Source organism: Hesperophylax consimilis, chromosome 18 (genome assembly GCF_061612785.1).
Source record: "Hesperophylax consimilis isolate HC1 chromosome 18, BYU_Hcon_1.0, whole genome shotgun sequence".
In the NCBI taxonomy this organism is placed as follows: domain Eukaryota; kingdom Metazoa; phylum Arthropoda; class Insecta; order Trichoptera; family Limnephilidae; genus Hesperophylax; species Hesperophylax consimilis.
Genome location: NC_142853.1, coordinates 12,584,143 through 12,608,793, shown reverse-complemented (window position 1 = coordinate 12,608,793; position 24,651 = coordinate 12,584,143). Strand labels below are relative to the sequence as shown.

Here is a 24,651-nt window from a genome sequence, read left to right as displayed (position 1 = left end):
GGTTAAAGCAAATTTCTATCATGCCAGCGCCATTTTTTCCACATTTATCAGTCAAACTGTGCACATTGTTTCAATCGCAAGTAGCGCACAGGTATCAATCAACTGTTTGCCAATACAAGCCAGGTATTCTGTACCTGCGACGGGGAAAGCCAGTACTTGCTTTCGGAATACCGCAGACTGAAAAATTACACCCCTCGCATTGTTATGTTACAAATGATGAAAAGTGCACCACACACTGTGTGCCATGGGATGATCGTTTTTAGAGTTTTTATTGTCAGTGGTGCGGTTTTGTCAGTGGCGTTGGAACTATGTGTATTATTTTATGGAGAATGCTAATACTCACAAAAATTTTATATTGATTTTCAACTATCGAAGATGTAAATAGTAATAAACGGTCGTCTTAAATAACTTATTGGGCTTAGGGATTTTACATAAAGTAAGTGTTAATTACATTAGCGTACCTAGGTACTTTACTTTAGCGTATTTTTAGGTGTATAATCAATTCCAAACTAAAATTTCAGCCCCTTATAAAAATAATTACATCAATCAAGAAATTCAAATTAGGAGGATGGTATGGGTACCGCCACCCGGCTACCATTTAACACCTCTGCTATAGGTCACCCCAAGTGGTTCGCTACGTTTGGCGACTTAGCAGGAGTGCCCGGGTTCACAGGGTGAGGTTTGTCTAGTTTTGGGCGGTGGTTGCGTTTGTACGGACCGGGGGAGACTGGTTGAGGGAGTTGGACTCTCTCGACCCATCGCCTTGCACCGGAGTGGGAGGGATCGATTCATATGTCCACCCCCCCTGGACACATTGTCCCAGATTCCTATCCACACCATACTTTTTTCCTTCCCAGAACTTTTTTTTTGCTAAAAATATCCTCTACACAGCAACCTCAATGATGTTATAGGTGCTGAGTGTTTGTTTTGCGCAGGGCCTCCTGTGTGGAGCAAATGTAAAAAAGGCAAAGTAAGGGTTACAATCTTCTCACTCCATAAGCTCCAATTCTAAAATCTGGAATAACCAGGTTGCCTGTAATGAAATTCATAAAGTTCTATTTTGGAATGGAGAGTAAGATGGGATTCCATGATAACACCTAAAGTAAATTGACGTCCTCCGGGGTCGACGGGTAAAGCTCTCGACTAGCAATCCTGAGGTCTCATGTTCATATCCTGGCGTGCGCTATGAAAAGTTTATTTGATTAAATTATACAGAGTGTATCGGCACGTACCCGACAAACTTTAACCAGCTATTCCTTAGCATATTTGGAGTAAAAATCTTTTGTGCACTTTGCTGTCCGGTAACGTTTTTTTTTAATAAAAATTTTACTATTCATATTTTCACCCATTTGTCACCACTGTTTTATCCTTTGTCAAAGTTTTAAAACCCATCTGGCAATATTTTATTCGAATTCCGTTAAATAATGTACGTGTGTACCTATATTGGCGCGCTTTTACAATCACAACGAAATGGCACGGCACCATTCGTCTCATTTTTAACTATTATTATTTAGTGTGTGCGAAAGAGCGAAGACGCTTTTCGACATACTTGCTTAGAACAGCTGTTGAACACGAAAAGCAATGCCAATGACAGTGATGGAGTGTGGAAAATTTTAATTTTTTTGTTTTTAATTGAAAAAAAAATGCTACCGGACAGCAAAGTGCCCATAACATTTTTTACTCCAAATGTGCTAAGGAATAGCTGGTTAAAGTTTGTTGGGTTAGTGCCGATACACCCTGTATACTGAATATTTAGTAGAAGATGCTCTCAGTATCGCCATGGTGTAAGACTATCATTCAGAAATGAAAATGCATTAAAACGCCTGTAGCCATGTCTGGTGATCTGATCTGAATATCCAGCTACTTCACTATCTTCTAATTCTTCTCTCTCTTTTCCCTCCCCACACCTTCAGGGTAGCTCCAGATGGTTGGTAGAAGTTGGGAGACTTGTGTAGTATTTAAACATATATATTGTTCCATGCTAACTCAACACAGTGACTATTCAACATACCTTTAAAAAGTGATATAAAGTCATTAACTATGAAAAAAAAATGTTTTAACCTAACCTAATCTACTTAACCCAGTTAATATTTTGTTTTTTGTTTCATCACTTTCCATGACTTAATATAACTTTTTAAGGATGTGATAAATTATCATTTTGATGATTTAACCAGTCACCATTATTTGTACGTAGTTTGTAATTCTAACATTTTTGTAGTGTTCATTCATTTGCATTTCCATTTGACTTCAGACATCCGCACAATACAGCCAATATAAATTCTGTCGGGCTGTCAGTCAAACTGTCTTTGCAAATAATTCATGTCCAATTAAAAAATGTATTCGCTATTATTGTCGTTACGGATTCCACTGATGCAGTTGATCGTCGTTGATGTTAATTGAATTCCATTTTTTTGGCATGTTCCGTACCATCTACTTCTCAGGAGGATATTTTGTTTGTTAAATAATAATAATAATAAAAGTGTTTATTCCGGTATGTGGGGAGGTTAGTGCATTCCCACACATTCCATATAGAGATACAAACAAATTTATGATCAAAAACAAAAAGATAAAAAAAGAAAAAAATATATAAAAATAATAAAAACAGAATAAATTGAAAATAAAATACAATAAAATGATAAAATTAATAGAAAGTTGAAACCTTTAGGGAGCCGTGACTATATTAGGTGCTAGTATTTTTCTCCAGTGTGCGTCAATGCTGGAGGATGGAGTGAAGCGGGCTTCCATAGTGAGGATATTTCCAGAGCTTCTTATCCTTTCCCTCATTCCTGCCACCGTCATTTTTACTGCGGTACTGCAAAGGCGAAATCTTCTACTGAGCATGTTTGCTTTAACGCTAAGAGCTCGTCTTTGTCTTTCGATATCATCATCGTCGATCCATTACAAACCCAACTCAATTGAAAATTAAACGTTTTCATTCTATTGTATCGAACATGATACATAATTTTAATGATGTGACCAGGCTCTCAAAACATTACTTTGTTACCATTAATCTATGTATATTTTAACATATACCAATCTTGCACAATTATATTCTCTAGCGACAGATTCTCTCAATATCATTCTAGTACGAACAATGTTTTAAATTTCGCAGTGGTCGGAGTAAGGCTTTCAACAAGCTATCCGGAGGTCTAATTTAATTTGTATTATTTCACCATGTAATCATTTAAAATAAAATAAGCTATATTTGCGGCACTGAAGATACTCTCAATGTTGCCCTGACGAAAGACCATCTTATAAGAATTGAAACTTTGCTTGAAATGGCTTAAGCCGTGTTTATTGACCAGATCTGAACAGCCAGGTAATTCCTCATCTTGCTCTTCCCCATATCCTTTTCCTAACTGCTACCTCTATCCTCACAACATACCCCAAATTCGGGATGCCATAATCTCACTGGCTCTAGGCGGATAGGCGTAATTAGGGCTCTTGTGCGCTCCTTACATTAAAAAATACATTCCAACGTTCCTCTTCTTCTTCTCCTCACTACCACACTTACAAATTTATATTTAGATACAAATTGGGGAAACCATTCCCATTGGCTGCGTTCCAAGTGACTACAGTAAAAACACCTAATAAATATTCAAAAAAGTATAATTAGAAAAATATTCAGAAAATCATTTAAAAAGGTCACGTTTATTTGTGTTCGTGCACACCGATAGTATTGAAAGTATCAAAAAAGCTTGTTGCATTAGTTTGAAACATCCAACCGCAGTCCCCTCTTACCCCGCAAATGCCCAAAAAGGCTGGGTGCGTAGCAAAGTTTATCAATAATTCCTTTTAAATTTAGACTCGCGATCAAATTCGACAATGTTATTTAATGTTTTTTTTGTTATTTCCTTAGCTTCCCAACAAACAAGTAAGTTAAATTTTGTTTTGACCCATCCAGTACACAAAAGTACAAGCAAGGGTAAAATTTAAAATGATTTACCTGTACATATATATGAATAATGCATGTAATACTCCATTTCTCACATTGTATTTGAAGGTTCTATCTGCCTTTTCGTACGGTAGCAGAATGCATGGGTGATACAATGATCGTATTATTGCATTACATTCAATAAAGTACTATGCACATGCGTATTGTGCGACCGCATTGTGTGAGCGTCTTTTAATATTTACTAAACAAAAATTAATATTGATAAAACAATTTATCACATAATCTGTGCATCTACATTCATAAAATGAATACCTTTCCATCATTTTATATGTAGTATCAATGATCTATATGTATAAATAAAAGTACCGTCCCGAAAACAATAACAACATTGCTTTTATCTACATTCTTGTGAGACTGGTATCACTGAAAGCCTTCGCGCGATACCAAGCAAATATTTCATTCTCTCTCCAGCGGTCTAGCTGCCGGTTTAGCCCCAAATCTCCTCTAATGTACGCGATCTGTTTTGTTCATAAAATTATTGTAACGTGAGTTTTGTTAAAATAAAAACTAAAGAAAATATCCGAATTCTCATTTTTGCACACCGATAGTAATCACGCAACCTTGGATTCTGCGGATTGAAGAACTACAGAATCATTCATCCAACAACCCATTTAAATTGGCGATAATCACAATCCTCCAAAGTATGTATACAGATATCAGAAAATGGCCATTTTCTATAAAACTACTATTTTATTCACAAAATCGAAACACGTATGAATTATGTACAGTTTATTTATAATATCCACCATTCATATTCGAAACATTGCGTTGATTGAAGTGGTTTTAGCCGTGTTAGCCAGGTGCTTCACAAACTTCCTATTTCTCATCTCTTTTCTTTCCCTACTGTTCGGCTTTACCCCATTTATTGAGAATGTCTTTAAGGCGATGCACTACGTCATGTAATAATTTAAATTGAGCCGCTATCAATAACAACCCTTACGTAGATGGCGAGAAGGTTTAGATTCCCGCTTAACACCATCCGCCTGTTTTGATTTATGCAAGAAAAAAACATGGCCAAAAAGTGCCTTTTATTTTATTTTGTGGATGTTCAGGCATAAACATTTAATTTTTTTTCGATCATTTTATAAATAACTTAATTTGCCACATTACACAATAAAATCATAACCGATGGGTTCGTAAGTAGGAGATTTTGAACTTTAAAGTAGTTTTCCTAGGCCTTTACATTATTATTTTCTGGGCTTATAAAAAGACTGACAAAGGCCAAGATGTATTCTACTCGCGCTATTTAATTAAACCATCTGAAACATTTCTAGGCGACCAAATTTTCAAACCAAAAACACACGATTTTGCATTACTACGTATGGTATCGCCTTTTTATTAATTTATCTCATTTTTTTATGTGTAAGTGTAGTTATATCAACAAATGTGTTTTTATTCCGTTATGAATACATAATATTATGTTTTTAATAATGTTCGAAAAGAAGAAGAAGATGATTTGAAAGATAGATATTTATAATATATATATGAATTTTAGAGGCAGCGCACTTATACGAAAAAACCATTATTATTAATGGGATTAAGCGAAAATATTTAAGAATCGTTATTTATTTAAAATAGAGACTAAATCTCCTGACAAGTATGTCTGATGTCATTTAAAGAAATTGTGAGTTTCTTAATTTCCACTACATGTTAAATAACAGAAACAGATGAGTTTTTTATAATTTTCGGACCATAATTTTCTACTTTGTAATTCGGTAGAAATTCGGAATTCGGGGTCTTAACTCAAACTCGATTTTAAATCTTCCTCAAATTCCTTCACCCAAATAATTGAAACACTCGTTAGAATATAGTATACATAGTTAGAATCTTCTTATCGTCCTTGTTTAATCACTCTAATTCCGCTTCCATTTGTCGTGTTTCAATGGAGCCGCGAGTTCGGTAAATGGTAAACTTACCGCCGTAAACCAACTAACCAAGTGAATAACCCGCCCGGGCGCAATCACATATGGAGATTCTACGGCAATAAACGCTGATTATAATTAGCTTTGATGTGTGTGCCATTCACCCGCTATCTCCATACTCCTCTCGTACTCGCAGCTCACACCGCTCATAGTACATCACTTTACAGCTGACTGGATTATCGAATGCACAACTTGGCTGTCGAATGGGCTATGTAAACCAATATAAACCAATATAACGTACCAACAATAAGGTATGTTCGAGTGCAGCATGAAGTGCAATGCTTCAAAATGAATCGATTTGTTCATTTAGCGATAACTGAGTGGTCGAATGCGTCAGGTTCCCGAGCCCGGGCGTCGCGCATCGCGTCGGGGTTTCTTCCGCTAAAAGTTCTCGATCAATGCATATGAAACGTTTTCCGCTTACATTGATGGTATTAGTAGGTTTTCTAATATTTTTCCAACTCCGATTTTATTTAAGAATAAGGAATTGCCATTAACCTTAAAATCAACGACTGTTTCATTAACTAAGGGCGATTCCGGTTCTATTTAAGTATAAGAAATTGCACTCAACCTTAAAATGTACGACTTTTTTGTTAACTGTGGGTGATGTCGGTTCTATTTAAGGATAAAATATTGCCCTCAGCCTTAAAAAGAACGACATCTTTGCTAACAATGGGCGATTCAGGTTCTATTTAAGGATAAGGAATTGCCCTTAACCTTAAAATAAACGGCTTTTTGTTAATTATTGGCGATTCCGATTCTATTTATGGATATAGAATTGCCCTCAACCTTAAAATGAACGACTTTTTCGTTAACTAGGGGCAATTCCGGGTCTATTTAACGATAAGGAATGACCCTCAAACTTAAAATACCTAAACAACTTTTACTATAGCGTCAAATCAAGCACTATTTTAATTGTGGGATTTGTGAAGCTGAAAGTATTCATAAAATATTTATCTGAGGATAATTGCCTTTCAAAAATATATATTTTTTTTACAACATTCATATTAAATTTTTTTGTAAATTATTTAAATTAGAGGCAGAATTTTACCTTTCGAATGAACGCCGTCAAAAATTTAAAATGTAATAAAATAATGTTGGTACTTACTTTATTGTTTGTCTGAATTATTACAATCGTTAAATTTTTGAAAGTAAAAAGTTTATTGAACGAGAATAATTTCACTCAGAAATTTGCAGAAAAATATCACATCACTTCACAAATAGCCCAAAAAGTTGTGTTTGATTCTAATAGGCACTATATATTTCTTTCACATTATTTCTCTAGCTATCGAAATCTATAAATCTATATCACACACAAATTCTCACCACCGAATTTCGGAATTTGACGATACAGGTACAAAATAGTAATGAAAATAATAAATATATAGGTACCGAGCTATCCACATAACATTAAAAACAACTTTTTCGAGTTGCATCTATTTACATTTTTTTCCTCCCTGTCCAAATGCAACATGGAGAGAGCGATCCATCGAACACATGCTGCAATGGGGCAAAAAGTCCCCTCTCGCCAGTGGCGTGTAGCCAGATGGATGGGCTCCCGGGCGTCACGCCGTTGTGGGGCCATGCATCAGGCGACCGTCATCATCATTACTGCACTAATTGTGCGACTAATTCTGCCTGATTTATCCCCGGCAAAATATAAAATGCATTTGCGGTGGGTACTGCACTTTTGCTAGAGTATCTAATTAGTTGGAGGTGATTTGGATTTTTTTAACATTAAAATTTTATCAACTTCAATTATTTAAGGGTGATAGAAACATTGAAGGGCGTTCTCATTTGTAGAAAAGTGAGGTTCTTTGAGCCGGAATAACATGAAGATAACACAGAAGACAATAAAATAGTGTCCTGTTCCTGTTTCGTGAACAACCACGACTGCGCAAAGCGGGACAATTGAACAATACAACAATTCAAATCTGCTGGACCGGATGGTATTCCTCCAATATTTTTCAAAACCTGTGTTAGTAGTCTGATATATCCTCTTTATAAACTCTTTAACAATTCTTTAAGTTCTGGTTCTTTTCCAGCTCAGTGGAAACAGTGTTATTTAACCCCAATTCATAAAAAAGGAGATAAAAGCGATATATCAAACTATAGACCAAGTTGTCTGCTTTACCGAAAGTTTTTGAGAAATTAGTCCTAGATATTATTGTAAAACCTATCAACAACATTATTGTTCTTAACCAACATGGCTTCATCACAGGTCGCTCTACCTTAAGTAATTTAATGATTTATGAAAATTACATATCTGAATCTCTGGGTCTCAAACAACAAGTGGACAGTATATACACTGACTTTAGTAAAGCTTTTGATAAGGTTCAACATCACATACTTATTTAAAAACTTCGATTGTTGGGCATCAAAGGTTAATTATTGAGTTGGATTGTTAGTTATCTTAGCCATAGGGTGCTTAGTGTAAAGATTAATTCTATACAATCTTATATATTCGAGGCCACAAGTGGGTTCCTCAAGGGTCCCACCTCGGCCCAATATTTTTCTTATTATTCATCAATGACATTGTTGACCAATTTAATGATGTAGAAGTTCTGCTATTTTGCCGACGACTTAAAAATATATAAAAGAATACGAAATGCATACGATTGTCAAATTTTACGGAGTAATTTAGAACAACTTCATCAATGGTGTGAACAAAATGCTTTATTTTTGAACATTCAGAAATGTTAAGTAATACGATTTTCCAAAACTCGTTATGATATATTACATGAATATACATTAAATAATATTAAATTAATACCAGTATCACATATTCGTGACTTGGGTGTAATATTCGATGAAAACTTGTCATTCATTGAACACATCAACTATATAACTAATAAGGCTTTAAAGATGCTTGGCTTCCTTTGCAGAACTTTAACTGATTTTAAGTCCATAGATTGTATGAGAACCCTCTATATTTCATTAGTCAGAAGTCAATTGGAGTATTATTCACCTATTTGGTCCCCTTTATATAAAGTTCACTCCAATAACATAGAAAGAGTTCAGCACAAATTTCTTAAGTACGTAAATTTTATGCTCGGAATTCCCATTAATTATGTCAGTTTGATGAATCAATTGCATCTAATAACACTGTCTGACAGGAGAATTATTTCAGACCTGGCTGTGTTACACAGAGTCATTAACAACTTAATTGATAGTCCTGCCATCCTTGCCACTATTAAACTACATGTGCCGACTAGGAATACAAGACAAAATATAACATTCTTCTGTAATACATACTCGACCAACTATCAGACACACTCACTGACCAATAGGATCCATGATCTGGGCAACAAGTGTGGGGGTGCTATTGATTTATTTATTGACTCCATATATAGAATTAAGTATAATCTACACCAACACTTTGTTGAATCCTACAAATTAGAGTAGCGTTGGTAAATTAGTTTTAATGATTTGTCTTATATGTAGTGTTGTTGTAATTCTTTTTTTTTACTTTATGTTACTCTTACGTTTTATTGCTTCATATTTTTTTAATATTTCCTCATTATACTTGTAATCACAATTTCACAAGTGTGTATTTTGTACCTTCTTTAAAATGTATTACATCTATTTACTGTCAATATCTCCTGTATAATACATATTCTCCTATGTACACTGCATCATGTATCACTTCTATCTAAAAGCCTTTTTAGGCGTATATATATATAAATAAATTCTACCGTAGTTCAAATGCGGAACGCTTGAATACACGAAAACGCGCGTTACGAGTGAGTAAATACCTACAACATACATTTGTGTGTCGAAAGCCACTATATCACTGCTTGTACCTGAATTTTGTGACGCTATCTACAAAGCATTAAATTATTATTTTTATCCCTATGATATAGGCAATCAATGCGCAATAAATAGTCGTGTTTACTATACACCGATATAAATTTAATAATTTCTTCCGGATTTCATTTACACGACATCTTTAAGACGAAAAAATGCGCGGAAGCTACACGTACGAGCGGAGCGACCGGCTATTGTCCTACTGTCTTGTCAAAAAGCGTTTACACGCGGGCAACGCGGCCGGGCCCTTTGGTATGGGTAAGGCACTATCCTGCAAAGATGGCTTGCCTGTCTATCTCTGGGACAGTGTTATAATTCACTATCCTATCTTCAACTGTTTATACTGTACTGTGAGTCCAGAGTCGTGGCAAAACAGTATTGTACTGTCCTCGTGTCATCGCTGCATTAGACAGAACCCAGAGATCAAAGGTTTCAAAATCCTGCACAAGTAAAAATTCATTTTGGTGTTTCATTTTAGGACCTAAAGCCAGAAATAAATTAAAGTATTAAAGAATTATCACAGACTCATTCAAACTCAGCTTTTCAGACAGGCAAATCCGTACAATCGGATACATTCTATTTCACATTCCGCAACAATTGTAAATAATTTAATGTAAAGTCTGTAAATAAATATTGATAATTTCATATTATCTATATTAAACGTATCTAATCCTATTTAATTGGATAGATCCTATCATATTTGTAAAGCCCCATTAAAGTGATTTTCTTAAAATAACGGCTCAATACAAAGTATAAATTTATTAATTATTATTTTTTTGATAAATTAATGTTTTTAAGACAAGATTTTATTTATGCATAGCACAAAGGATAACAATTATTTTTATAAGCAATAATTGTTCGCCTGAAACACTCATCCACATTGAAAAAATCTCCTGATAAAAAATACATGACGCCAACAATGTTGGTTATAAGTCCCGTTGGCGTCATGTATTTTTTATCAGGAGATTTTTTCAATGTGGATGAGTGTTTCAGGCGAACAATTATTGCTTATAAAAATAATTATAAATTTATTATTATAAAAATTCTATATCATTGAATGTGGAAAAAAATTAAGTTCGTATTTCAAAACAGCCATCAGATACATCCTAAAACTGATCTTACCCATTCTTCTTTATATTCGGAATCATAGTATTTTTTTTCATAGCCTCTCCACACTGGATTTCCTTTGGGACCTATGTAATTTTTACGAATGCTGTATGGAGGGTATTTTCAAATAAACAAAGGAGATATGTTTTGAGAAGGAAAACGTTATGAACGGTTTGTAGGAATCTGGGGTCATTTGTCCAGGAGTGCAGTATGAATCCAACCCAATCACTCCGATACAAGGCGTTGGGTCTAGAGACCGACTGGAGAGATCAGAGGGTCTCCCTAAACCATCATCTACCGATCTGGTTCGCCACGTAACTGGTGGACAGAAGAATTCGCCATTGAAACCTGGAAAATAACCCTGGCATCCCTGTGAATTCACCGAACGTAGCGAAATAATTTGAGTGACCTATGGCAGAAGTGCTGGTTGTGCAATAAATGGTACCCATTCCCAACGTGAAATGTTCGCACAACAAAAATTTCACAAACTTCTAAAGGGTATTCGACATTTTTCAAAATTATTCAAAATTCCATGCCAAAAGTATCCAATTATTTAACCCAGCTATCTTCCTAACCTAATCTAACATGACCTAACCTAACCTAACTAATATTAATTTTTCGCCATTGCACTTTTCACGAATTTAATATTTTAAGAAAATAACTTAACAAGAATTTTCAACAAAACATTACATGTAGGTTATATCTTCCCCATGTGTAAAATCTCAGCAACTCCAACACCTGCAGAGAAATTCATTTTAAAACAACATTAAAAACACCATCTCAACTTTTAACAGGTCTGATCAAATGATGAACGCGCCGGAAACTTTAAAGGGGATGATATTGTCTTATTGCTAAAAACATACACCTTGGTGAACTGGGGGCTACAATAAATGAGATAAGTTCTGTGTTATTTTCTTTTGATATTGTTCCTTTTAAATTCCGTGCGAACTATAGGTCATAATATAAGTACTGCAGTTTATTTTTATTAAATAATAATACAAATCATAGTATATGATGTGCTTCAGTTTATCGCGGTAGATATAACAACTTTCACGCGCAACGTGTACTTAATTATTCCTGTATTTTACAATAAATGTTTTTAATTGTAAACACTTCATCTGCTATTGCAATCGCCAATCACTTTGATTTTACGAAATTGGATGTTTCGAAAATACATTAGCGTTTTTTTCAGAAAAACATACCCAATATTATTGAGTCATTTGTATCTTTTTTTTTCATTTATTCGGCATCGTCTTTGGTGAAATGCCTTTGTTCAGATTGAAAGAGAGTTTGAAATAGAAGTGGCTAATTTTAGCGACCAGATCTGAACAACCCAATTCTTGCGGTCGTAAATATAAAAACACAGAATTTTTTACTGTATAAAGGAATTCAAATGTATAGCGTAGTGAAACTAAAAATGTAGTCAAAGAAAATAATACAAATATCTACGCAATAAGTATAAGAAGTGCTAATTAAAATATTCCTTTGTTTATGTTAGACCACGCAAAGTGGAACTACATTAAGTGTAATCAATGAATAAAAAAATAACTCATCCTCTTATTGCTACCGACTGATAACTTTTCCAAATATTGGAACCGCAAAGAGGAACACTGTTCCGTGCAATCGGGACTTTAAAACTAAAATATCTCTTTTATTTTTAATTTGAAAAATATGTCAGATGTGGATAGCAGCATCACAATAAATAAACCAGATGAGAATATGGATGGAATATTATTCAAGGAATTTGCACAAACCTTTTGAAACTAACAAACGTAGGCCCTCTCATGCAGAATATTGCATCTCGTTAATTATGCAAGTTCTAGAAAACTGCAGCAGCTACTAACATCGAACTGCAGGCTGTGATGCCTCGGTCACACGGAACAATTTCATCGCTGATATTTATACAGAAACGAAGAAATCGCTACGCGTGACAAGGTATTCACCGCTAGTACGAGTAGCTCAATCAGCAAATTTTAAACATGGTGCGCGATTCGATTAAATTTGAACATGTTCAATTCTGGTTGCGATAACGAGAGATTTTGGCAGTCACGTGGCATAGTTGCTGGTCAAGTGGCCTCTTGAAATATTTTTTATATTTAATAATTTCATTTTAGCCATTTCTACGTACAATTTTACAAATTACTTATTTATTATTCACAGCGTACTTGTGGTGATTTTTTACGTAAACAGCGCTATTTAAATTTTCAAATATTTTTACATGCAAATATCATTAAATTTTAATTTTTTTTCGATAATTTGGCTTCTACATAATATTTAAGTAGCTTCAAAAAGTTTGAATCTCCCAATTGGTGTGGACTTAATAGTTTTCGGCAACGCATTATTATATTGCATTCCTTTGAAAAGAAAACTGTTAAATATAGTGGCTTTGTCTTTTTTTGACATTTCATTGGACGACCTTATATTATGTCCGTCTTTTTTGTACGTAATTTTCTTTGAAAAATATTTTGGTAACAGGTTATTTATTATTATTATTTTTTTTGATAAATTAATGTTTTTAAGACAAGATTTTATTTATGCATAGCACAAAGGATAACAATTATTTTTATAAGCAATAATTGTTCGCCTGAAACACTCATCCACATTGAAAAAATCTTTAAAAAAATTTAATGTCCAAATATTGTGGCGTTCAAGATCAACATCTGTTTCACTGTTAGCCAAATTTGTTCCTTTAACATTTTAGTTACTTTTGAAAATCTATTTCGCGTAAGATTTATTCCCATTGCTCTATTTTTGAATCTGCGCAGTGTTGCTTTGAGTTGAATCTAGCCGCCCGCGCCGGCGCCGTCTAATCTGTCATCTAATGACAGTTGACCAAAACACCGTACCGATAAAACAACCGATGTGTCATTTCGAATTTTAGCCAGAGATATAATAAGCTCAATCTTTTACGAGTGCCTGTGAATTCCTCCACCATACGAACGCTACCAAAACAACCATATCATTGAACATCACAATCAACTCTTCCGTAAGTCACATTTGCGAATATTTATCTTTTTGGTTCAGCGAACAGAGCGTTAATTTACCCAGTCACATACCTGCCAAGATTATAACCATTATAATCTAACCCATGTATTGATAGTCTACGCGAATATCGCACAGTATCAAAAATAATAAATAAAACAATAATATTAGTCAAGTTATTGTTTTATTATTTTTTATGTTTTTGTTTGTTTCGTAATTTTTCGACAAATAGGACATGGAATCAACAAATAATAACGATCACTCACCGCAGCAGCGTAGCAGCGATGAAATCACTCCGTGTGACCGAGCCTTAACAGCTAACAAACACGGTGATGCATTCGCGGAAATGCGTGATTCGTTCGTTAGCGCCCACTCGGAAACCGGATAAGTTAACTCGTACAATTCTGAAAACTAAACTATACAAATAAGTTTGCGTATTTTTTCGCTTATAAAAATAAAGACAAAAGATAATTATTAGTTTTTCTATGTTTTTCTTCTCCGTGTTGTGTAAATAAAGATAATATTTCTTCAATAATTATTATAAAATTACTTTTTGGCACAATTTTTCTATTAGTTTCAATTTCGTTTAAAAAAAATATTAAAAACCTACATATATTCGAGTAGGTAAATACCCTTTTTAATATTTCTTCAATATTTGTAAAATTACTTTGCGGTGTAACTTTTCTAAAAATAATAATATGTATAAAATAATAACACCTTATTTTAACTACTATTTTAACACCATTTTTCGGAATCAATATGGTTTCTTCATCGAATAAGAAAGTAATTAATGATTTATGATAATATTTGTGAAACAATTGATTGCGAGCTGAATAAATATAACAATACCAAATAACGGTTTTTTCTGACATGTCGTGAGTAACTATACGTGGTTATTTATATAATTATTTTATGAATTTCCAAGTTGTTATCATTATATTATATTATAATATTATGGTTTTCATTGTATAGTTTATTTTATTTTATTTATTGGATGATTTGTATAGCGCCGCTTTTGTGAGATATCACCTGAGGGGCGCTTTACAGTTTATGCAGGTATTAAAATAAATATAAATATCACAAAAATAAAGTGAAGTAAAGTTAAGTAAAATGAAGTATAGGAACAGGTGACACGAAGATAGAAGATGGAGACTCTGCAGCAAGAATCTTAGGTCGTGAAGAAACTGGACCAGTATATTATTCTGTTTTTTTTTTAATTCTGTTAATTTCTTATCGCATTGATTTTATTTTCGGTAAAATGTAAAAAAATGAATTAATTCAAATTTTTTAAACTGCCGATGGTTTAAAAACTGATTGTTAGAAATTGGGGGGGGGGGGATTTTTAGGATTTTTCTATTAGATTTATAAGAAATTTTTATTAGAATTATTAGGAATTTTTGTTAGATTTATTAGAATTTAATTTATTTTATAATTAAATTAATTTATTGTTCAATTAAATTAATTTATTATTTAATAAAGTTAATCTATTATTTAATAAAGTTAATTTATTATTTTATTTAATTAATTTATTATTTAATTTAATTAAATTATTATTTTATTTTATTAATTTACTATTTAAGTCAATTAATTTATTATTTAATTTAATTAATTAATTAGAAAGTTTTTTTGGCCTCCACTTATCAGAACTTATTATTTACATCACATTGAAAGAAGAGATGGTGAAAATAATATTGTTATATTTTCCAGCAATGTATTCTCCGAACGCTATTATCTTTTATGCTACGTAATTTCCCTCCCTTAAAATCGCCATTGCAACCATGCAATAAGTATTAAAAGGTGTATTTAAAAATGATTAAAAAGGCCAACATTAACTTCATGATTGTTTTTTTTTTCTTTTCTAGGTAAGATTCACGTCCTCATGGTACAACTAGTCGCATTGCAGATTGCAGATATCAAAGGTTAGTAACAATTTATTAATACCGCGATTTTCAATCGTCCGAAATAGGTAAGACTTTGCGTATATCTTGGCGGGATCAGAATCCCACATAAGATTGCCTTAAGAAACAAAACGAACAGATCAAATGTTGGTAACATCCACAAATCAAAAGTGGAACATACTCACAATAGAAGACTAACTACAAACGATGGACATGTTATGCCCAGATAACTAAATAAATACAGTCATAGAACCTTAGAATACAATATCTCTAAAATTTACAACGCATTTGTAAAATCAATAAGAAATTACGATCAAATTTTCATGATGCTAAAAAATTCTTGACACAAGACTCTTTGTACAGATCTATTTTTTCCTCACCTAAATCACCTGATAATAAAGTGACACTAAACTACTCGCACTAAATCTATCAACAATATTTTAAAACTTCAGTAGGTACTTATATTATAATTGTCGCCCTGTTGAAAGACCAGCAATCAAAATATAAACCTTACAAGAAATGGATTTAGCCGTGTTTGGTGACCATACCTGAATAGCCAGGTACTTTCAAACCCTCCCGCTCTCCATAACCTTCCCTTCTTCAGCCTCACTCTTATAAAACACTACCTTAAAAATTGCAGATACCTTAGTCCCCTGACTTCGGACAGTTGGGACTCTTGTGCAGTGTTTTTTATTAAGAAAGTACTAATTGTACTATCTTCAAAATTAATAACTTTATTATTTTTATAAATACGAATTTGAGTTCCATTCTAGAACAGTTTCTCTACAAAGAGAAACAAACTCCTTTATAAAAACAGATTAGATTCTTACGCGCCGGTTCAACGTTGATTTATATATGCCAAATTGCTATCTGGTATTCATTCTGACATCCTAATCCGTCCTATAACACTGCTAACTTAAGGCGATGCCATACGTAGTTATGCAAAATCATTTGTTTTTGGTTTGAAAATTTGGTCGCCTAGAAATGTTTCAGATGCTTTAATTAAATACTGCGAGTAGAATGAATCTTGGCCTTTTAAATAATCGAGTATTTTTTAGATAAATCTTTTTATAAGCCCAGAAAAAATAATGTATAAAGCCTATGAAAACTGCTTTAAAGTTCAAAATCTCCTACTTACGAACCTATTTTCGGTTATGATTTGATTGTACAATGTGGCAAATTAAGTTATTTATAAAATGATAGAAAAAATTTAAATATTTATGCCTGAATATCCACAAAATAAAATAAAAGGCACTTTTTGGCAATGTTTTTTCTTGCATAAATCAAAACAGGCGGATGGTGTTGAGCGGGAATTTAAACCTTATTGCCATCTACGTAAGGCCAGCGCCACACTTGACGGAAATTCCGTCGCGTATCTTCCGCTGGAGTCAATCCGTTACCATATTTTGCTTGGTAATATAGTCCTTCGTTAAATTCAGCAATACATCAAATGATTGTATGGACATTCGATAATATTCGAATACTTTATCTGGATAATTTCTTAGTTGCATATACAAGGTATGAAATTGCCCAATTTCTAGTCGAAGAGTATTTATGGGATGAACCCAATATTTACGCTTTCTTTTTCTTTCTTCTTCTAATGCCTCATAAATAGCTATCACTTCTATCGGATACATTACGACCACGCTGTATAAGCGTTGGCAGTCGACTGATAATCCGCCACTGAATATTCAGTGTGGCTGCAACGTATGGTAACGGATTGACTCCAGCGGAAGATACGCGACTGAATTTCCGTCAAGTGTGGCGCTAGCCTTAGGGTTGTTATTGATAGCGGCTCAATTTAAAATATTACACGACGTAGTGCATCGCCTTAATATTTTTATTGTCTTTTTACAATTTGAGGTTGTTACGCTTGAATAAAGTGAATAATTATTTTTTTAAACGAAAGGCATACCAAATATCAATTCGGATATACGCTACTATATTGATTTGCATTTTATTTTTTTTTGTATGTAAATATTAATGACTAAAAAAAATTATCTTACCCAACGATCTATTTGAGTATAATGAAATATTAAATAATAGAAACACAACATCTTTCATAATTTAGAATCAATGCACGATAAATTTTAGATTCAACGTAACAAGTTACAGCTGTTCCTCTTAAGTCCGGCTTATGGCAATAAGTCATTTTTTTTCAATATTCCGACCTAACGCGTCGTTTAATTTTTACACCACGATTATAAGTAAGGGGTAACTGTGAAGTTTAAGTAGGCACGTACAGCAGAGAGAGATAGAAGATAATAGTCCCATCTTATCCTTTGTCTAATAACACATCAGCTCTCGCCCTGGATAATTTTAGAAGGAGAGACCGGACGATGGAGCGAAACGTCAAATTGAGTTATTATCTTGATACCTGCGCCTCTTATAATGATCGCGGTTGTAGGTTGCAGGTAGGTACCCAGTTCCTACCTCTTTAACCGGTACCTACCTTGCTCGGGTGGGCCTACCTTACAAGGTGCTGCAGGGATGGCTGGCTATAACAGAGTATGTGGCATTTCATTGTTAAATAAATAATTAAATATTTCATTGATGATGGTTACCACGTTTTGCAGACGCGATCAAACGCAAACCTATAATAAAACTGTACCTATCAATAATAAAATTATTTTATGGTAGTCCATCAATATAGCGCACTTTATAACGTTAATCCTAGTGCAAAACCATAAAAACATTCATTAATAAAACAATGATGTAATTTCGGTCGTTTGTAGGTGACATTTTGAAAGACATTTCAAAATCGTAACATCTAGTTTCTAACGTTTAAAAATTAAAAATAATTGTAATTTATATTTTCAGTCATGATAATAATAAATTTATGCAAACGTTATTACAATACTTGGTGGTGTAATGATCCGCATAGTTATTTTCCTTGTAATTTATCGGGGTTCAATTCTCGGTCCTATCAATTTTTTTTAAATTTAATAATTTATTTTTAAAAAAAAACAGTACGTATGTAAGTACTTACCTACCCAGCACCTATTAATGATACTACAAAATAATAACTAACTAAACATATTTAAAAATATTTAAAGTATAGGAAATTCATACGCTATCACGATATTATGTACATATCTACCGAAATACTAGATAAAAATAAGGATAAACATCATACAATATCCAAAGGAACGTCATAGATAGTTATTTACAAATATAACGAAATATCACACTGTTAAGATTATTCTGCTTTATATTGAAATAATGCTATAAAATGATTCAGTGTTACATAATAATAAAATAAATATGATCAAAAATATAGTAACATTTGATAAACACACATTTTTAATGTCGGTAGGTAGGAACTTTCAATATACTTATATACATGGTGTCCATCGATAAAGTGTGCTAACTTCGGGGGAGTGATTCCACGTGATATACATTTTAATATTTTAATGTAGTTTTAGGTAAAAAAGAATTCTAAGGAAAAATATTTCTGTTGGAATATCGAAAAAGTTATTTTTTTTTTTTACTTCTTCCGTCATGTAGAATCACCTCCTAAGTTTGCACATTTTATCCCTGGACATCCTGTATTATGACGAGCATTAACAACGATAAACCAAATTGCAAAATTTTAATTTTAATAATGAAATGACTTTTAATCAGTTTAATTTTAATAAATTGCACACAGAACTTGTTTGTGAATAAACAATCGTTTTTTTTATTGATAGTAGCTAATATTATGATTTTTAAATGTAAAAAAATTAAATTAAATAGAGTTGTACGAATAAAACTGAATAACAATAAAAATATTAGAAAGCGCAATTTTCTCGATTAGTTTTTAAATTACAGCTGGGACAAATTTATCCTAATTAGTTTGCAGAAAAAATTTTCACTCAATTCAAATTTTGACTTAATTTGCACAACTACGTTAGGCCACATATTATTTTCTCAGAAGGAGCATATTCTATCATAAGTATCAAAAATAAATACTACCTATAACTAAAACCTATGCAGAATAATTTAGCTTATTTATGAGAAAGCTCGAGCTTACAGATCAAAGCTTCTGCAATTTCGCCAATATCCTTAAATAATATAATTTCACTAAAATAAATTCGCTCAAAGCCTTTATTTCAACCATAAAACCCAATCACAAATAATACGTCCTCACCTGCACACAATCCGATAATAGTCAATCCATCCTCTTTCCTCTCATTGTTTCACCGGTGTTGATATACCCATATCTACAAGGCGTGTTTCTATCGCGCTCTCGCTCGCCCGCATTATGGGGGTAACGTGCTTCAGACCTGCAGATATACTTGACGTATACGTATACGTACGCGCGTTTGTTTGTGTATTTACGTGGAGCTTTGCGTGTAAGAGTGCCGGGAATGCACACATACAAAGAATACAGAGGCACGGAAGCGTGGTTCGTGTTCCATGCCTGAAAACTTTGTCGAGCCAGTCGCATTCCAGCCTTTGCTAAGGGTGGTTGTGTAGCTCTCCGGCGCGATTCTCTGTTATCCCGATGTTATCCGTGTTGGCTTTTTGAATTCAATGTCCGGCGTTCCCGTTTCGGAAATACTTTCGTATCGAGTGCTTTTGTAAAAACTTGAAACTGAAACGATATATTGAGCTTTGTGGCGGATGTTCCAAATGCAAACAAATGCAGGAACGTTTGCATTTCTCAATCATTCCCCGGTGTTTTGAATTGGAAAAATAACTTTAAAATGCTCTTATGAATCTACATTTCAAAGAATTGGTTCCGAAAAGTGTTTTTGTCTTGAGAATGCAGTGAAACGTGGGTGATTTTGACGATTCTGTTGTTTTGCATACACAGCTCTGAAATCGTCGGCTTGTTATTTTTGAGCCCCGTGTTGTGAGACAGATCGAGAAATCGGGATGAAAGTTGGACCGATTTAGTCAGATAAACATAGATCCATCAAAATTCTATACAACAGAGGATCCCTCGTCCGTATCTTTGAGCGCCGACTTTGGCTCTTGAAGAAAAATAACAGTAAGATTTTTTTACAGATTTCCTTTCACAGTGTCTTTTGATGTCTATTCAGAAAAAAAATAATATGGTAAATATTTACTGAATTGTCCCAATTTTGCTAGTTACAGATTGTGAAAATTACACTTCTCTAATCCCTAAATATTATAAAACAATGTCGCTATCCGCGTCTATCTGTTGTGCTCTTAATTCTTCTAAACTACACAACGGTAAGGTTTTCGCGATTATTTAGAGAATTTATTTCGCAGGGCTTATATGTTTAATATATACATAATATATTTATAAAAAGTAGATAAAAGTCGATGTTTTATAATCAAGTCGTAAAAAATACTCTTGGGCGCTTACATTACTAACGCTGGCTAAACCTTATGAGATATATAAAAAATAATGTAGTTAGTAATTGTATATCTTAAGGTCTACAGAAAAGACCCTCATTGTATCTCCTAAGGATAACCCCCAGTAACGCCGGGTTCAGGTAGTAATAAGAAACAATTATTGTCATCGCGGGTAAATCATAAAATATGCATTAAAGTTTTTAAAAAACGTCAATTTGAATTCAAAAATTTACCTAGTTTACAGTTTAGTCCATGTTTTTTTTTTCTTTTCCCTTCTCCCTCGATGATAATAGTTTTTTCTTATAGTAATTAAGTTGAAACGAAGTGTAATTTCCACAATCTGTTCCCATTAAAATTACTTCGGCTTAGTAAATAATTACCAATGTTTTCAATACAAATTATCAAACTATGAACTAGACCTCATTGAGGTAAAAAATGTTCATAAGTACCTAGTAGTTAAACACACACATTGCATACCTGAATGTGATTATAAATTTTGTTTACATTTAATTTTTAACTCTTATTATGCTTGTCAACAAAATTTATTCAAAATTATTCACCATTATTTTTTTGAATTTCGATAATATCTAAATTCAATTATAAACCACCTTATTCGATATATTTATTATTTAATTTTGTGTTTTATCAATTTCAGTTACCTACCTATAAAATATGTTTTATGGAAGGTACCAATAAAAGCGATTGCTAATAGATTAAGAACGTTTCTACGTTAGTAATAGATCAAAAAAAACATTTAAAAAAAATGGTAATCGATAATATTTTTTTAACTGGTTTTAATTTTGACTGTTAGTTGATATTCACGACGCAACATAATTATAATTGTAATAACCATGATTATCTTCAAATTTCAATATTAAATAATGATATTATTTGGATGATTTGTATAGGGCAGTTTTAGTGCAAAATCACATCATGGTCGCTAAATAAAATGGGTAATTACACAGGCCTGCAAATTGACACTTTTTGATAGTTTTTTTCACCGTAATGGGTGAATCGTATGTATTTTGGTGCGCTGAGTCCAAATATGCCCTCAGTTTTTCTTCAGCACGTAGGGATTTTCCGCAAAATGAAAATGAAAATTATGAAAAACCCGCAGTACATATAGGTAAAAATGCATTTTGTAATGAAAAATAAATATATATTTTTAGTGGTTTATTTACATTTTTAAATACAATTTGATAAAAATATTATGTGTATACAATAAAGATTTATAATTCTTTATAAAATATACATCTTTTTCCCTCAAAACTCCGTTTTGAGCTTTTCCGTTTGTGTGGGATGTCTGGAAGTTCTCTATGGAGCAGCCAACAGTAGTCTCCCATCATATTCACATCCCATCGTCCTTTGTACCTCCGTTCGATTTCTTTGATGCCTTGGTGGAACCTCTCGCCCTGCTCTTACTTACTGCACCAAGGTTTTCTGGGAAATAATTCAAATGGGAGTTCAAAAAGTGAAATTTCAAGCTCATGGAGCACCCCAAGGTTTTAAAACATTTCAACATTTTATTTACAATTTCTTCATAATCCTGGTCCTGTTGTTCCCCAAAAACTTAGTCAAAACTTCTTTAAATGATATCCACGCCTCTTTCTCACCTTTTTTCATCACCTTTTCAAGCTGATTGTCTTTCATTAGTTTCCGAATGTCCGGACCAACAAAAACACACTCCTTTAACTTTGCCTCAGACAGTGGGATATTCTTTTTAAGGTACTTGAACGTTTTGCCATCTTTTGGCAATGCCTTGACAAACTTCTTCATCAGTCCAAGCTTGATGTGAAGTGGCGGTAAAAGCACTTTTTTGGGATCAACCAAAGACTCAAAGTGAACATTATTTTCTCCAATCTTCAAAGTTCTCGTTGGCCACACTTTTTGGCTCCAGTTCTGTGCTTTTGCCCGGCTATCCCACTCACATAGGAAACAGGGGAATTTCGTATAGCCACCTTGTTGTCCAAGCACCATAGAGATGACTTTGAGATCACCACAGATAGGCCATCCAAACTCCTTATATTTCAATTTATTAAGTACAAAAGCCATGTTGTCATACTTTTCTTTTAGATGCACAGAGTGCCCCACGGGTACAGAAGCATATTTATTGCCGTTATGTAGCAAAACTGCTTTTAAACTTCTTTTCAATGAGTCAATAAATAAATAAAGCCTCTAATCATCTGACACATGTTGAATGTTAAACATTGACATCAACTTGGGAACATCAGAACAATACACAAGTTTGCCATCTTGAGAAAAATTTGGCTCAAATTGTTTTTCTCTGCTTCTGTACCAAGAGAATGAAGTTCCAAATCTCAACAAATACTGTTAAATATACTAATTTTTATCATATTTCATAGTTTCTGATATAAAACTATAAAGCCGAATAGGAAAAACAACTTTTTTCGGCATATTCATAAATATACGCCTTAAGGTAGGCAATCCCGCAGAAAAATGCATTTTGCGGAAAATTCTTACGTGCTGGAAAAAAACTGGGAGCATTTCTGAACTCAGCGCACTAAAATACATAAGAATCACCCATTATTTTAAAGAAAGCAATTTGGTCGCAGGCCTGTGTTATTTTTGTCCACGCGATCCAGCGATAGCTAGGTACTGATATTATATTAGGCACCTTTTCAATTTGATAAATTATTGATTTTCATAACATTGATGTACAAAAATTACTTAATTTAATTTCTATATAAATTAAGGTATATTTATTAGGATGATCGCAAAGTCGACAAAATATTTCTTAATCTTCCGTTTCACTCAAATCCTTTTTTTAGTGAAAAGTATATAATTTATTATTTCACTCCATTTGCAATAATATTCGAATAATGTTTTGTTAATTTTGATGAAAATTTTACAAAATATTATTGCACATCATCTGTTCACATATTCTATTACACATGTCGCGGACTGTCAAAACATCCAATCTGTGGAATAAACCCTCAACGAAAATAAAGAGAAAAAAAAATAATCGAAATTCCGAAAAACAAAAATTTAAACCAAAGAGAAAAACTACAATTCATTGAAAAAACAGTTCTTGATGAACCATTTTTTAAATTTTAACCTACCAAGAAATTTTTCTACAAACAGCATAATATTTATTTTTATCTGTATGTTAATTTCTAATGGTTTTTTGATAACATTGAGATTAAGCATTAATTTTTGTAAAAAATTTTTAAAAATGCAAATTCACTCCACGGCATCATTTTAAACTAAATAACTTTTCTTCTAATTAACCCCGCCTTTAATATTTTGTCTATGTAGATACTTATTTGTCTATAATTGTTTGTAAATTCTTAAATTTGTTAATTTTCGTTCAAACATGTCGATCCTTTTTGATTAAATATTGGGTGTACAAAGTTATTTATTTATGAGTTAATTTGTATATTTATATCTAGTGCAAAACAAAAAGTTAAATACGTTCCATTTTAGTCCTCACAATGTCCTAGGCCCGGCTAACCCCCGTAGCTTCTTAATTAATGTTTGCGTCTACCCTGTTAATGTAACATTATGTGTCATTATAAATATCTGTACATACCTACTATCTTCTTTCTTTGAAAATAAATGGATCACGTACATGATTTAAACCTGAATTTTTTCAAACCCCTTTTGCTAAAACACGTTTTTTCATATAACCCATTTAAAGAATCGCTCTCAATGA

At 33.0% G+C, this 24,651-nt stretch overlaps 1 protein-coding gene across 2 annotated transcripts in view; it reads left to right on the top strand.

The window, feature by feature from the left end:
* Window positions 1–24,651, top strand: part of Sema2a (Semaphorin 2a) — a 1,027,416-nt gene that overhangs the window by 646,733 nt on the left and 356,032 nt on the right. The window contains exon 1 of one of the 2 annotated variants that reach the window (XM_089642320.1): window positions 20,120–20,646. The exons of the other annotated variant lie outside the window; for it this stretch is intronic. The gene's annotated coding sequence lies outside the window, so the exon portion shown is untranslated. Of the gene's footprint in view, window positions 1–20,119; window positions 20,647–24,651 lie in introns of those variants that run through there. 2 annotated transcript variants of the gene reach the window in all.